At 39.3% G+C, this 14,239-nt stretch overlaps 1 long non-coding RNA gene across 1 annotated transcript; it reads right to left on the reverse strand.

The window, feature by feature from the left end:
- Nucleotides 1-305: 305 nt before the first annotated feature.
- Nucleotides 306-9,420, reverse strand: LOC124162388. The gene is made up of 3 exons (XR_006865551.1): nt 9,173-9,420; nt 4,928-5,026; nt 306-1,059 (listed from the first exon to the last, which is right to left on the reverse strand). It is a non-coding gene; the product is annotated as an uncharacterized LOC124162388 (long non-coding RNA).
- Nucleotides 9,421-14,239: the final 4,819 nt, after the last annotated feature.

Genomic DNA, 14,239 nt, shown 5'->3' on the forward strand with positions numbered 1-14,239 from the left:
ATAATACACCACATTCACACCAATAATATACCACATTCACACGAACATAATACCTCATTCACATGAAATAGCATACATCATTCAGACTAATTAATATTTTTTATTTTATTTTTATTTTATCCTCAAACCACCGAATACAGCTCTTATTGGCCATTTTACATCGGGGTATTCAACAAATTTTAACAAGTAAACGTACACAAACAACCATGCCCTGGAGTAGGGAAACCTACCCAGGCGGGACTCGAACCCGCGACCTCTTGTTTGGCAGGCGAGGACGTTACCCCGCCGCCACCGAGGCCGGCAAATATACCTTCATTCACACGAATAATATACCTCATTCACACAATATAACAATTCACATTCACACGAAAAAACACACATCATTCGCATAAAAAACTACCTCATTCACACGAATACCATACTCATTTTTACTATATTACACCCTCATTCAAACGAAGAAAACATACTTCATTCACATCATACAGCATTCAACATTCACACGAAATAATATACCCCATTCACATCATATAGCATACCTCATTCACACGAAATAGCATACTTCATCAGACTTATTAAAACACTATCATTCACACCAAGTAACAACGTCATTCACATCAAATAAGGCACATTCATTCAGCGTAAAGCACGTCATATAACCCACACTTACTCAATTCCTTATACATATATACTAAATATCATTCTCACATTCACACTTCATTCCATTCTCACACACAAACTAAATCTCATTCACTAATTGACACAAATTAAATCAAATTAATCAAAAAGTATAAAAAGTCGCATACAATTCAAATACACGCAAAATATCAAAAACAAAATGCAATCAAAGTCTTCAGTCTTCGGATCGCCACCATTCTTCATCTCTTGATTCTTCAAATGGGTCATATGTTCCCACTGTGTCTTCATCTCTTGACGCTCTTCACTTCTCAGCCTATACAATTCGTTTCCTTCTTCATATCCCCGAGTTCCTGAGTCACTTCAATTGGTCAATGTGGAGGCATTCCACGTTAATTATATTCCTAAATATTCTTCTTCGAGATCCTGTTGAAAAACAAATATCCAATGTACTCAACAATGAGGTAGAAAGGTCTCCTTGTACGGCATAAAGGTGTTGTAAGGCATAAATTCTTCACATAACCAAGTGGAAAAATTAAGAATATAATTGAAAGAAAAAAAGGATTTGACTCACATGATTAAGTTCTATAAATAACGGAATGGATGTCGAAATTAAAAAAAAATTATTCAGTGTCGTCGCTGAATATTAGGTCCCTGCTAAAAATTTGGTATTATCTAAAAAGATTAATTTGTCATCCTTGAAAAAACAAGCGAAACGAAGACAAGGGTAAAAAACGGACAACGAAAATTATTTGAAAAAAACTAATTTTCATCTAATGGGGCTGGTATGATATCTTTTACGAAGCGTAAAAAAACACTCTCAGGATCAAATAGAAATGGATGGCACCTTGAGAGGGGAAAATTCAACTGAAATATTTAATTATGCCCCACGCCTTTAGGGTCAATATGATAGCGTAGCAAATGATATTAACGTACGCAAGGATTAACTGACATTTTAACAGCTGAAAAAAAAAAATTCACCTGTCAAAATACTAAACTACAAAACATGGAGCATACCGATTGGAAAAATTAAGATTCACTGTTACACGATGGAAAAATATGATAATGAAATCATTCTGATGATAATATTACAAAAAATCAAATATCATTAAAAAAAGACGCATAAAAAAGGGAAAGTGAACATCCTGATACTTCCAAATTTTACTTGCAGTCTCGTAAATGGCGTAAGAGTCAATTGAATCAAATAAGATTTTTTGTACGAAAATTATTTTACCTTAGAACATGTGGTATAAATCATCGTCTTGGATCAAATGGATACGAAAAATATGGATTTCTTGGAGTGAATATAGTTTTTTTCATTTTTAAGCCCCAGTTAGTGCTTTTACTATTCTTCGTTAAAAATCTCTGGAAACCATTATAAATGCACTACATGATCATTTACATTTTGCCAAAAATTAGATGCTTTGAGAGGTGCTATAAAATATTTTCCTGTCCTGCTTTTCTAATTAATATTAATTTTTATAAGTTATTTACATTTCCATCGCATATAGTAATGTACCCTACATGTGATTTAAAGATAATAAAATAGAGTCATACTAGTTTTTATACATTATGTGATTTGTGACACCATTAAAGAATTTAAGGCCAAATGAAGCTACAATGAAACCTCTTCCCAACCACAACAACAAATCCATTAATGGGAACCTTTAAATATCATTTCCCAAAAACAAATTGACTTTCGGCTCAGCATCCCGCGGAAATCGATTCTCCAGATATAGTCACGTATACATTATCGTCATTCTCTTTCGCAAAGCTGAAAAATACTCCTGGAAGAATGGACGACGGTTGAGAATTATTTCTCCATCGAGGAGTGGGGGGAGGACGGATATAAAATCACGCACGACACTTGTTTGGCGCAAAATATTTTTTTACATCCGAAACATCGAACTAAAAATTTCAAGATAACAGAAAAGCTTGCAGCGAACTCGATGATCAATTTTTAAAGGCTGCCGATCTCATTAACAAAAATATGGAAAAACAATGAGCAAAAATAGAGCAGTTTAGTAAAAATTCGTAGGTACTTTTCATCGGTCAACGCTCACTTTAGCAGGAATTAATTCAGCTGATAGGAATACTACCAAACTTATGTTGAACTGGATTTCGGATATCCACCCCGACTGGATGAATAACTATTGTGACGGTCCATTCCACCTCGCCGCTATCTGTGGTGGCCGCGGCGAAGGCGGGGGAACCGACAACACTTGTGGAGGGTCCTCGGCAACAGGGTGGGACGTTTCGTCCCCACGGCGACCTACAACCCGCCCCTATATTGACAAACCCCGAAGAATTCCTCCCTTTTGGTGGGTCGTTTTCTCATTTATCAAAGGATTTGAGATCGGGAAGTGGGTTAGGAACGATTCAAGGGGGAGGTAATCAGGAACAACGCAGCCCCAGCTCCCCAGCTGACGCCCCAAATAACCACACGTACTCGAGTTTAGTTCAATTTCACATACATATATTGCACTGGTTAAATTTACAATTCCAATAAAAATGACCCTTGGCACAAAAAAATACAAGAATAATCCTAGTGAGGGATGTGATGGGTGATCAATATTACGGATGATGTACGTGAAACATAAATGAATTAAATTTTAGCAACACACAATGATTTAACAATGAATTTACAATAATCGTGGATCAATTACCCTTCTAGCGTAAGTGAATATTAGGCAGATATGAGTCAAATACAGTTCATTAGAGCATTGAATTGATTATGAATTGCTGAAGGCGATGGAGTCCTTTGAATTACTTAGCGATTGTGGTGAGAAAAGGGGAGTTGTCTTATTGTCCAGTTATACAATGGGAAGTAATCACTGGGGATACTTGGAGGGCGATTATACGGCGTTTTCTGGGGGGGGGGGTTTATATGGCAGGGCGACACAAGTTTGTGTGGCCGATACACACCCACTGCCTCGTCGCTCGTATCTTCTCGCTCCTCCTCTGCAGGCTTAAGTTGGGCAGGATTGGTGCTTAAACGCTGGATGCCTCCGTCTCCGTCGTTCCTCCTGCTCGCGAAGGATGCTGTGGCATTCACGCCCGCGGAGCGAAATTTCGACAGATGGCAAGTCCCGCCTCGACTAGGCACTAGGCAGTCCTTGCACTCCGGTTAGCACGGTGTTGGCCTTTCAAACTCCCGCCGTCGTGGTTCGCCGGGGAGACGAGGCGTGGCGCTGCCGGCGGTTCGCGGAGGGAGTGTGTGCGGGTGACAAGACGAGAGCAGTCGTGAAGCGAGTCGTGAAAGGGAGCAGAACCGACTCACCTGTTCATTGTATTAGCAACCAAATTTGTTCTTAAATTGTAATAAACCATCTCAAGGCAAAACGACTTCGCGGCGTTATAATTATTGTCCAGCTGCAGGCGTTGAGACCTGCATCAACATACGGCGTTCTCCAATTTGCACCTCAATATGCCCTTTGCCTGGCCCAGCTTTCCCAGCGATGCTCAGCGATGGTTGTCTAAGTCTCACCCGTAAGACAAATTGCTGAACACTTTTCGTAAAGTAACTGACAACTTATCAGACAACTTTCACCAAATCAACCCCCGGACTCCGCAGTACCTCACAACCAGCTAACGCGGCTCCCAAGAAGGAAGACCCCCCTTATCACTCCCTTCCACCCGCCTTATATTCACCACTTGCGGGGTGGAGAGGGTCACATGACATTGCACAAAAGGACTTATATAAAACAACTCGGCCGGGTCAAGTGGCCGTTACATCATTATATAACCACTTGGTCATTCGACCCAAGATCACCAGAATACCCATTCACACACACACGCATGCCTGGGGGCTGGAACGCTAAGGGTGGTGGGGAAGGGGAAAAGAAAGGAGAAAGACCTAGCTTTGGAAGATTACGCGAGCCCAGGGCGGCCGCCGCCCAACCCCCGGAACAAGACCGTGACGGGCGTGACCGTCACACTATGGTACCTATTGACGGTAACCGTAACTGATATTACGGTGAAATCTGTAGAATTATTTTAATTCTTTTTCAATTATTGTTATTTCGTTATTTAATTCTCCTTTCCATGCACTCTAAAAAACGGCAAAAATTGAGGAAATTATAAGGTCTCCGAATAAAAATCCGCCATTTCCTGGAACACTTGTCTCGTTCCTAAAGTATCCGATCAGTTGCCATATACCACAACGAAAAATTCCAGAGAAATAATATTACCGCATTTAACCAGGATAAAAGAATTTTCTTCCCCTTTTTAAAAAATATTCACATTAATTAATTGACGGGCACACAGAAAAAGCGTAAAAGAATGATTTTCTTACCTTTTGTGGTGAACTATCCTGTGAAATATCGCATTCCGGATTAGCGCGATGTTTTCAACAGCTTCCTGCCCACATCATCCAAGATCAAATGACCAGCAGCTGAAGAGAGAGAAATGGGAATTGAATTTCCTCCGTGGATTCACATAAACTCCATGAAAATGCACTGAGATTTATTGGGACACAAGAAATGACTTTATATGCAGCCGTGCGCTGATTGTACGTAATGCAATAAAAAGCGCACGTCATACTTCTTTACGAAAAGTTGAAAAGGGGATTCATTTCGACAGAGAGGAATGATATAAAAAATCTAATTTTCAGGGGAATATGGAGAAATTTCTTCAGAGTGGTTTACTAAGTTATTGAATAAATGGTGACCTGAAGCCTGAAGATAACTTACACTTATGTTTCAAAGCTTTAAATTGAGGTCTGTGAAAAATACATTTAAAGTTATTTCCATTGAATCACTATGTAGGCAACAGTATTAATGTTATCTACGCATTCAATGGTATTCAAGCTTATTCACAAAAATAAAAAAGTTATGCTCCGAAAATAACTACTTTAGGAATGTTTTTGGGAAAGAGTCAAATTCATTAACAGGGAATGGAAAAAATCTTGAATATGATTCATGATTCAACAGATTAATGCATTGATTGCAGATTCAAACGCTCTTAAGAAAATTGAAAAAACTGATTGCATTCAGGGATCGTGGCATGCCAACGTGTGTCACGCAACGACGTTTAAAAAAGGATAAATTTAAATTTCTTCTTAAGCAAAGAGAACAAAAGATGTCTTCTTTTAATGGCGCAGAAATGGCGAAAAATGAGGAAAGTAGGGATGAGTCGATTCCACTTTTTTTCGATTCCTTCAAATCGATTCCCGATTCTCGATTCCGATTCCATCGATTCTTACTCCTCCTAACGGGTGGGATTTTGATTTATCTGTACCATTGCTGTCGTTAAAATTTAAGAATTGAATGGAATAAAATAACTAGGGATGGACGGATCCAGGATTTTTGGAGCCTGATCTTTTGAATAGGATATTTTCGAATCCAAATGCATTTTCAAATTCCTGCGATTTCACAAAGTCACTATTCAAGTTTATTGTGGGAACATACAATCAATAGAATGCTTTTTAGATTTTCATGCACATTTTAATATTTTTATAAATTAAAAATTATTTTATTGGCTTTCAAGTTGTTTTTTAAAAACATCTTTACATACACAGGGCCTAAACTGTTACGCTTGGGTTTGGAAATGAAAATAGGAAAAATCTTAGGATGAACCACTGACCAGTGGCACAGCGAGAGGACCCCCCTAAATATAAAAACACAATTACTTTCCTTCATAAAAGGGAAAAAATATTAGATTAAAATTAGTTTGAAACTCTCTCCTTTGTACCCTGTTGTTTTAAAATTTTCCCCCTTGGTTTTGGACCCCCCCTTAACAAAATTCCTGGCTACCCCCCTGCCATCGACTATGGTGAGGTGGATTTAGCACATCCTCGCGATAATTTACGCCACATTGCATGCACACGGCATTCATTGGTTCTGCTTATCTCATTGGAAATGTTTATGCACAATGAAAGACATTATTATCGATGTATCATTAAATTGAATTGCACTGATCAATAAGCAACACAATTAACAGTATTTAAAACGGCATTATCGTCACGTGCGATGATGTGTTCAACCGCTCAGCATGAGGAAGGGGTGGGCAGCAGAAGCTCGTAAAGGAGAGGTGGAGAGGAAGCAGCAGTGGCGTAGCCAGGAATTTCAATCGGGGGGGGATCCAAAACCAGGGGGGGAAATTTTTGAAAAACCGGGCACAAAATAATGGGTTTTAAACTAATTTTAACACTTTCTATAATCGAAAAACTTAATTTGTTAAAGAAAAATTTTGTAAATTCATGATTTTTCAATATTTTGTTTTCTTTTGTGAAGGACAATAACTGTGTTTTTATATTTCGGGGGGTGGGGTCCGGACCCTCCCCATGGCTCCGCCACTGGGAAGGAGCGCGTAAATGAGAGGTGGAGAGGAAAGAGCACGCTCCCTCCGTATTTCAAACAACGAGGCTACAAATGAGGGAGTTGGACGAAGAAGTCAGATCTTGCTTCAATGACGTCGTTGCCTTCAAAGGGAAGCCGGGCGCGCTACGTGATACATGTAGTTGGCGTTTCCGATCCGTCTCTAATTGTTTGAGGGGTTAATGCTGCGCTTGTTTCTTTGAAAATTGTGCTGTTTGGACAATGTTGCATATCAGGAAAGTGTAATTGTAGAATTGTAGATAGAAAACTGAGTGGCAATCAATTAGAGCTGAAAAGCTATCAAGATATCTTCGGGCCCAGAAAGTCACTCTCCTAACATTTGACGTCTAGAAACGGAGAATTGAAGCAGGTAGGCCAAAAAGGTCAGTTGGTGAGACGAGTTAGGGATGAAACACGCGTCAATTTTTTTCGTGTGATTTGATATTTTCCTTATAAGACAATGATTTTTGGTCCGTGTGATTTCGGATACGAAAAAAAACAACAGAGGCACGGGCTGATGGACGGCCGAGGCTGGTTTTCTGAAATCTGCGACGTAGTTACTTTTGACGTGGTTATTATCCTACGGCGCTGAGATTCCTCCGATGATTGTTCAATCTCTTGGGAAGAGTCACACTATGTGCCAGTCGTATTTTGCCTTATTTATTTTCTGGCTGAAAATCCTCGCCACAGCTGAAATTCTACTCGCAACCTCTGCGAGAGCTTTCAAACAAAACGGTTAATGAGTAGGACAAGAATCGCATGCGACGACGCATTCGGAGAGAGAATCGGAACTCTTTCCACCCTGATGGGGCGTTGTATTCACTGAAGCTATTATTTAAAATTTCGGATCCAGATCCGATGTCTTCCACGACTTCAATTCCGATGTATCCGATGAAGGGCAATATCCGCGGATATTTGGATCCGAGGTATCCGATCCGACCATCCCTAAAAATAACAATAGCCGCGGTGGCTACATTCTCGTTTGGCCTCGGTGGCTAAACAATAATGTAGCGTTCATTGCGTCCATACATACCAGAGCAGCCTGGCGGGTGCACGGTGGCGCCCGAACGCAACCTGTCGAGTCCGCCCGGAGGCCGCGGCGGCTTATGCCAAGCAAGTATTAACTTCCTCAAGGGTTGCATTGATGAAACTGGGCTATACAAACGCGAATGTGTCTAATTTTTTTTATTATTGACGCAGACACGTGTTATTCTAAAAAAGTTACACATAAAAAAACCCGCTCTCAGCGCGTATTTGTAAGAAACTTTTTTTCACAGGAAAACTCGCTCTATGCACGTTTTTATTATCACCAGACTTCAAACATCATTCTAAAATAAAAAAAAATATATTTCGATCTATTGTACTTTAAAATTGGTGGTCCAGATGAATTCTCCGAATGTGATTCATAATCGCAATAATTTGATTTGCCGTGACCAGCGGTTAATAAAAGAACGGAAAACGCATGCATTGCTTCCCGATCCCGAGGTTTCCAATTTTTTTTTTCTCTAAGAGTTGCTCATGAACACGCGCCAATTCAGGGTTCGTCGGTTTGTCGCTCCTGCCGACATTTTCATGTTTCCGAGGCCGCTTAGGTATGTTCGTCGCAGCACCCGCGTGCCGGGCGTATCCTCCGCACGGGCAAGGCTGACACCGCGGCCGCTCAGGTATGTGGCAGCATTTATGCCTCAAAATTATAGCCTATGCTCAAAACATTTATCTTCCTGGAATCGATGGAATCGGAATCGACTTTAGGCGATCGATTCTCGATTCCGATTCCGCGCCCGAGAATCGGTGGAATCGAGAATCGACATTTGGAATCGACTCATCCCTAGAGGAAAGTATTCCAAATGGTATAATATGCATCAAGAATTTTTAAAAAATGTACAATCATTCGGATACAGTAAAAAGAGGATTAAAATTTAAAAAATAACCAACTGAAAACTAAGTTGAAACAGTAATTGGTTGCTGAGAACTCATATTAAGTATAACTGTATATCATTTTATTATTCAAGCTTCGATTTATAGAGCGATTTCAGTTTTAATGGTACTCGGGTGAGACAATTTGATTCGGAAACTTAGCAACAAATAAGTCCATGGGAAACACTTAAGCTCACCCGCCCACCAAACGAATTACTTAAGCCTCATAATGTGGTAAAAATATAAAAATTTAAACAACACCCATAGGAGCAATGGAGAAATGTATTTTAAAACTTGATTCTTACCGATCTCCATGTGAAGAAATTCCTGGTTGATTTTCTCGCGTCCCATCTTCAGTTAACTGATAGTCTCAATCTTCAGACGTCTTCTTATCTTCGGCCACGGGAACATCTTGAGCCTAGGGAGAGAGCGGGTTAGTACATACAAGATAATTAAATGACCCTTCCCCCAAGGAATTCCATACGCCCCAATACAATGTACGGGAAGTCACCATGACACAAGGAGGAAATCACCACTTTTCCATCCAAGTGACACAGTTCCAATCCCATACACTGCAATGGTTTACAGCACATGCCAGACCTCGGTTCGACACAAAAAAAACTAAAATTAACGCGAGCTAAAAATCCTAGCCTTACTCGACGCAATCATCACGGCCCTAAAGGCCCAAAAGCTAACCTAGTTATGAAGCTGGGGTCCTCTTCACGTGAAGTTCTGATGACCTAGATCCTGGGGAGAGAGGGAGAGAGTACATACAAGGAAAATAAATAACCCTTCCCCCAAGGAATAGCATACGCCCCACTACAATGTACGGGAAGTCACCATGACAAAAGGAGGAAATGACCACTTTTCCATCCAAGTGACACAGTTTCATCCCCGTGTAATGCAATGGTTTACAGCGCATGCCAAACCTTGGTTCGACACAAAAAAAACTAAAATAAATCTTCTTGAGGTCCTCTTCTCTTGTCATCTTCTCTCTTCTCCTCCTAAATTTGGAGGACACACGGATCCTTTCGCCGTTCGCACGAAATAAAAGGAAATTTTCGCTCAATCGCGCAACGCATCGCAAAAAACGCAATGTTGTCACGCATATCGTATCGCTTCTTTTCTTCGAGGTTACATTGTTGACTTCTCTCTTCCACATTATCCTGTAATATGGCTGGTTCAGTGCACATGGACATGAAATACAAGTTTGCAAGTCACCCAATAAATGCATCACTAAACAAACAAATCATAATTACATTCTAAATTTGCTCCACATGATACCCTTATGCATGCCAACTTCATTTTTGTATTTTAGGCCTTCTTTGTTAATATTTTGGTACCTTTTTTACGCTTGGCGCCCTTTAAATATGTGAATTTTTTCACAGTGTGTTTTTGTGTACTTTGTGCTCACGGGAATTCTCATAGGAAGACCCATTTACTTTATGAGCCTCTATACCATAAAATAACCTCATCTGATCCGATTTTACCATGAGCTGAATGCAACTCATACCCTATTAGACCAGTTGGTCCCTCTTATAAAGAAATATCAGAGAGAGACCTTATGTAACCCTAATACCTTGATATATACAGTATATTGTAATAGGACTGTTTAGTGCACATGTATATATGATATACAAATTCAAAGTCACCCAAAAAATGAATCACCAACAAAGAATCATAATCACAGACATCAATTTGCTCAATATAATACCTTTATCCGTGCCAACTTAAGTTTTGTATTTTAGACCTAATTTGTGCACATTTTGATACCTTTTGTATTTATGGCGCCTTTTTTTCAAGTTTTCTCTTTTCACCATGTGTTTTTGTGTACTTTGTGTTCACGAGAATTCTCATAGGAAGACCCATTTGCTATTTGAGTCTATCACCATATAATAACCTCATCGGATCCGATTTTACCTAGAACTGAACTCAACTCATAGCTCATAATACCAGCTGGTCCCTCTTTGAAACACACTCATCAAAGAGAGACCTCATGTTACGATTATACCGCGGTATATATATCATGCTAATTACCTTTTCTTCCGATGAATTCTTTTGGGAAAGACACAAAATATTAACGGCATAACAGAAATCACTGATTTATATAAAATAAACCCACAGCAATGGGCAGCTTCCTGCTCATCACTGAAAACCTCTACTTGATAGGAGATCCATCTACCGCAAACACGCCTTCCGAAGTCATGTTTATGCATGCTGTATCTCCTTCATTGTGAATCCTCCATTGTGTCAGCTTTCTGTTTGCTTCGGAAAACTGCACGATCTTATTACTCATGATAAGCAGTTTCTGCGTTCACCCTGAAATAGATAAATATAAAAATATTATTTTAGTTTTGAAGTTTATTTTTAACATATCGGTGAATATCAATATTAATTAATACATTTCATTTATATGCCAAATTTTTGTTGCCATTTCATGCTACTTATTTACAAGTTAATTTGTTTTCATTATTTGTACGAGTTCTCGTAATTTTAGCTAACTACATAGATTGCTGTATCCATCATACAATGGAAATATTCAGGATAATGGAAGACGTTTCCACGCCCATTATGTAATTATTTCATCCGTTGGCTTTTTATTTTTAAAAACTTATAATAACGCGTGGTAAGAATATATTATTAGCACAAATTTTTACAATAGTTGTATAAGATTTCTCAGGGAAAATAAAAGTTCATCCTTTGATTTGTTAAACAAAATATATTACTGTAAGTTATTTATTAAAGTCCACGAGTTATTCATCTTTGGATTCCAAAAAAGTATTAATTCTAAATATCAATCCATTTTCAAAGTGTAAATGATACTTAATAATAAAACATAAATAGTAAACTATTTTGTATGCTATGTACTACTATGTATAAAAAATTTTCGCTATGGCTGAAGAAGATTTTGCAGGGAAAATTAAGGTTAATTCCTTGTTCTGTAAAACAATATAATTACTGAAATTAATATATAAAATTATACGTGCATTTCATCCTTCCATTGCAAAAAATGTTGAAAACAACGTAATTATCGTTCTACATAAAAATTTACTACTAACGAAAATAGTGCATTGCAATAAGTGGTGATTTGATTAAGGTCCGTTTCACGGGGACGGTCCGCGCTACGCAGGGCGCGGTCGCCGCTGTTCACGTTGGCGCGGACGGAATCTCTCTTCGTCCGGGGCAATATCAGCTGGTTCAGCTTGCCAAGGCAGAAGAACGCCATACTGCCAAGTGCAATTCAAGCAATTGCTGTATAAAATGTTAGAAATACGGAAGAAAAGTACCCGTCAAAGGAGATTTAGGGTGCACCCTATTGTGGCACAAAGACAGTTGAAAGCAGTCCATCTTGACGAAAGTTTTCAATTGTTTTCGCACGTCCACTCCCCTTCACTCTATATGTACATGGGGAAGAGACGCGCTCGCACTGTCATCTCTAAATCTCGCTCTATTTCCAATCACAAATTGCTTGGTCCGCTTCGGACGTTCATGTGAAAGCACTGCCCTGTCTCAGTGGCCCTTAACGCGCGCGGATTATCGGCGGAGTGGCCACGCGGATGGCTCTTGCGCGCGCGGACAGCCCACACTCATGTGTGCCCAAGCTCGCATTTACGTCAATGGAAGATTCAGTCATCAGTTAAGTACTACGTCAGATTAAGTCAAGTTCAGTCGTTGCCCTAACGACAGATAGAGTCAAGTTTACGTGGGTAAATGCGGAGGCGAGGTCATTCTTTCAAAGTTGAGACTTTACGGTTGACGAAAGTCAGAGGCAGGAGTTTGCATATGGAGGCCCTAAACGGTAGTTTATAAGCATTTTGAGAACCGAATGAATGAATAGTGGAAGGATGGAAATCGGTCGGTCAGGTCCCTGGGAAAGTCTGTCGTAGGGGAGACTGGGTCCGGTTGTGACAATTTTCATTTAATCGCCCTTGTTTCTGTCAGTACGCTACTAAGCTCAACAAAGAGTATTTCTTATGTAATTTGTACATTAATACACATTTTAATATTAAATTCGTATCCCTGAACACAATTGCTAGCTCATAGGAGCAAGTTATAAGAAAAATTAAGTACCATAACCGACCACATTGCATGGGCGGTTATGACAGTTTCCAAAATACTCTAAGATGGTCTGAAACCATTTTAATTACAAGAAATGGTTCCTTCTTTCTGAAAACATTGAAACTTAATATCAAAATAAATAAAATCTGAGAACACTTTAATCATTTACAACTAATAAGGCAGTATAGCATCTAAAATTATTATGTCAGTCTTCACATATACTCTATAATCAATACATCAGTCTTCATAAACAATTAGTTGCGAAGTGTAGTAAGTATTTCTATATACACTTTAAAGGCATTCTATCGAAATACAAAGTCCATAAGGAGATAGTCCAAAATAAATGTCCGCGCTGCGTGTTAAGTATTTTGATGGCTGCTGCCCCATCAAAATCCCTCCGTAACTATGGTTTTTATGCATAAATTTGAGTATGACAAATGTAATTTGATTTTGTCAGCGACAGATTGTAACATATTTTTTTAACCATTAAATCAGTCGCACTGAGACTCGTCACGAATAATGGCCTTGCCGTTTTAAAACTGGTCTCATCAAAAAACAACTTCTACCTGTGCGACAACTAGGGATGGACGGATCCAGGATTTTTTTCCGATCTGGATTCGGATCGGATGCTTGATTTTTGGAGCCGAATCTTACGGATCGGATATTTTCGGATCCAAATAAGTTTTCAAATTTCTGACGCTGAGATTACCCCGATGATTGTTCAATCTCTTGGGAAGAGTCACGCTATGTGCCAGTCGTATTTTTATTTTTTTATTATTTTCCACGTCTTAAACTCTGCTACGTAACCTCTGCGAGAGCTTTCAAACAAAACGGTTCATGAGTAGGACAAGAATCGCATGCGACGGCGCCTTCGAAGAGAGAATCGGAACTCTTTCCATCCTTATGGGGCATGCACTGAACTTGCCCTTGCATGCACTGAAGCTATTATTTAAAATTTCGTATCCAGATCCGAAGTCTTCCGCGACTTTAGACACGATGCATCCGATGAAGGGCAATATCCGCGTATATTTGGATCCGAAGTATCCGATCCGACCATCCCTAGTCACAACCATACCCAGGAAGAATGTCACAACAGCACTCATAAACTTTTTCGCAAAAAAAAAAGCAATGTCAATACAGAATGACTTTCTAACAAAGGAATCGCAGCTATTGAACGAGGAATGTCTACCTTATATGGAGGAAAAATACTAAGATTTCGATGTATATTCATGTAACAAAAATCATGAAAGTAATCGAACAAAAATATTTACTTTGACTGCTGAAAACCAATGTGTGCCTGCTAGCGTGTACGG

This window comes from Ischnura elegans, chromosome 7, assembly GCF_921293095.1.
Source record: "Ischnura elegans chromosome 7, ioIscEleg1.1, whole genome shotgun sequence".
Taxonomy (NCBI): Eukaryota; Metazoa; Arthropoda; class Insecta; order Odonata; family Coenagrionidae; genus Ischnura; species Ischnura elegans.